The 3,426-nt window shown below is 40.8% G+C and overlaps 1 protein-coding gene across 1 annotated transcript in view; it reads left to right on the top strand.

Annotated features, from left to right (window-relative positions):
- Positions 1 to 3,426, top strand: part of abhd15a (abhydrolase domain containing 15a) — a 12,654-nt gene that overhangs the window by 4,645 nt on the left and 4,583 nt on the right. The window lies entirely within an intron of this gene.

Raw genomic sequence — 3,426 nt, 5'->3', positions numbered from 1 at the left:
CCCCCACACACACACACACACACACACACACACACAAACATCTTGTCTCTTACGTCTCAAGCTGCGAACTCACACCTCCAGCTGAAAACTTCCCAGCTGTGGGCTCCTTATTTGAACAGCCGCAAGAGAAAAGTCCTACCCAAAAAGTCCACGCTTTTCTTCTGAACATTGTGCACACATGTGGGAAAAGAAAAAAAAACAACAACTTTATTCTGTCTGGATAACACATAAACAGGCACTCTGAATTATTGAAGGTTTTTATGGTAATTACTTGTTTCCTTTCTCACAGCTGACATTCTCTCATCAGGTTTTTTTCAGTACTTTTACAGTTTTATTCAACAACATTGTTGTTGTGAAGTAGAGTATTTTAGTCCCAACTACTAGCCACCCAAGAACTGTTTTTGTTCATTTTAAATGAATAATTTGAAATACTCTTCAATGTTGTTCCTGGCATTTTTCTGTCTTTGTCCTGCTTTGCACCAAAACAAACTTTGTGCGTATCTCAGAGAAGCCTTCGTAGTTTATCTCTTTTGGAAGTATTTGGTGTCCCAGCGTGGGTCACTAAGTCTGTATTGCATTACATTTAAAACGAATATAGGATCATCGTTGTATCCAAAACTATTTACAAGTGAGGAGCACAATTTAGGTTCTGTGTCCGGTAACGCAGTAAAACACAAATTTAACGTTGTCGCAGTATCAGTGAGCGCCATATCAGCATCACAAAGGACTGCTTGGACTTCATCAATCATAGGCCGTTATGTTTCAAGTATTATACATTTATGTTCTGAATATAAATAATATATTAGGTCGATTCAACGGACTCTCACTTTAGATGATAGTTATGATGGAGGAGAAAGTGAAGCATGAGGAGCATGTGGGTTCATCTCAATTGATATACAACACCAGTATGCAATTATTAAACAATAATATCACACATTTTCTTATGTTGTGCAGCCTTAGAGTCCTGCCTGTGGAAGTTGGTGAACGAACCCATCTAAGGCCCCTTTAAAACTGGATGAAACTCTGCTACAACATACAAAATCCGCCAGAACATGGAGGTTCTTGTCAGGGTCTTCAGGTGTGAATTTATAACACAATGTTCCTGACATTGGGCATAAAAGAGTGGGGTAAGTCCACAGCATAGTAAGGTCCATAGTAAGGTTGTGGGGCTTTGTCAAATCAGGTGTGTCGAAGCAGAGAAACGGAATAATGGCCCCCGAGGATTAGGATTGGACACCACTGAGTTAGAATTTGAAGTAGCATATTGGCACGATCATGGGTGTTTGCGGAAGGAACATCATGGGAATGTGTTCTCAAGAGCTTGGTAAGGGGTGCAGTAGAGCACCCTGGGGGAACACGGAAATTCGGGAAATCCTATTTGAAGAGTACTACGAGCGTAACAGCATCACAATCGTCTTCACTCTGAAGGTTTGCCAGACTTGCCACAATCTTACCACGTTCTAAAAGGTTGTGTATGTCGCGAAGAGCGCGGGGAGATCATCACCCAGCGTGAAGTGGAACGATTTACTGAAGGGCAAACGCTTCATCTGGTGTACTCATTAATGAACAGTGGTCTAAATTTACAGACTGTGAGCTGTTGCCGGAGCTCCAGGATTTGTGCAGTCCTTCGTCGAAAGATGCTCATTCTGGCTTGAATATAAAATGATCCTACAGAGCAAAGACAACACACACACACACACACACACACACACACAGAAACCGCTTCTGTCACAGAGGGTATTTCCAAATTCCTAGCAGAAAGCTCATTGCTGTACTACCATGCCACTCTTAGTTTATTTCATACAAATAACAATAATGCAGCCAGTTACTGAATTCAATTTCAGCCTAAAATACATCATTTATTCAGTCTGGCCTGGTGAAGCTGAGGCTGCGAAGAAGATCAATTTTCTCATAACCTTTGGCAAAAAACACAAAAAAATCTTTCCAAACAATGTCCAACTCTCCTTTTTCTTTGCTCGTTTTTTATCCCTAACTTCAAGGATATCACACTGAGGTAACTGTAAAATAATAAATGTGCGTACAGACATGCAGGAACAAGCCCTGCCTTCACTGTTCAAAGGTGTTTTTGCTCCAAATCCGCTCAGTTCCTGGAAGCAAACTGTCCAGCTGTTGAACCCAGCTCATCTTACGTTTTTTTAGCTCCTGTCAAAACTTTTATCGACAGAGTAGCTTCATGGAGCATAACGGCGTGACCTAGTTAGAGTGACTCTTAAAGTGATATGCTGAATGTGATCTGCTAAATGTTTCTGTATTTTTTTTTTTTTTTTACCGCCTGGAGGTGGGAAGCATCATATCAGTTCAGTGTAATGTGCTTCTCAAGACTTCGTCTTTTCTCAGCCTGAAAGTGGAGAAAGCTGCTTTTGACTGATTAAATTCTTAGTGGGGTGCAATTACAGCCTGGCCCCTGGTACGGTAAAAGAGGAAGAGATTTACTGTTCGCAGCTATAACTTTATCAGGCAGGGATGGAATTACAGCAGAACAAAACCTCCGTTTTCCCAGGCCTGTCTTGTCGTACAAGAACACCTGACTCATTTAAAGCAACACATACAGTAGTTGTACTTATATCTGTAGCTTTTCAACACTATGTTTATCAGGTACTTGTGTTTCTATGTCCCTCAGTTTGAAGAAGCTAATGGCTAATCCAAAGCGAATTGCTGCTGTCTTTAAACAACTCAAAGCACCAGAAGTTTATGCAAACGCTATGTTTAAACTTATATTTTACTTTGTTTTAATTTTTTACACATTGTTAACGTCTTGTTACATTGTTCTTTATATCGATTTCTTAGGTTATTTGCATGAGCAAATAGCACTGTCAATATTACCACCAGGCATATCCCCATATCTCTGCTGAAATAATCACGTAAAGTGAACAGGACAGCAATGTAAAGAGTTCTTTTTAAGACGGCAGCGATCAACTTTGCTCCCGGCCCTGCTCGGACTAGCCGTTAGCTCATCTGTTCGGTCAGAATTAAACTCTGTTTCTCCAAACTTAGGTCTTTCTGAGGAGGGTAATGGCTTTTCCTTCATGGAAAAGGCAGTTTCTCTCCAGGATTTAGTAAAATATTGACTTTGTCTCAGTTTAGGTTGTGTTTTTCACAACGAAATTGCATTTAACCAATCAACGCATTGATAAACGCTTACATCAGCAAGATGTGAATGAAAAAACAAAAAAGAACAGTGTGTTTAAAGACCAATAACATAGTGACAAGGCGAGGCTTGGCAGAACTCAGACTCACAACGAAGTTTTAAGGATTTTATTGCCTGAAGGTTGTAAGCAGACTCAAAGTCTTTGATCGTCTCACTCACGTGATCGAATAGAGTCGGGACCGGAACTGGTAAGTCCACTCTTACTTGGTTCTGTGATGCAGACCGGCTGGTCTGAGAGGGGCTGAGGTGAGAGGAAT

This window comes from Kryptolebias marmoratus, linkage group LG2 (genome assembly GCF_001649575.2).
Source record: "Kryptolebias marmoratus isolate JLee-2015 linkage group LG2, ASM164957v2, whole genome shotgun sequence".
NCBI classification, from domain to species: domain Eukaryota; kingdom Metazoa; phylum Chordata; class Actinopteri; order Cyprinodontiformes; family Rivulidae; genus Kryptolebias; species Kryptolebias marmoratus.
Note: the sequence above shows the minus strand (reverse complement) of the source record. Positions and strands in the feature narration are given on the sequence as shown.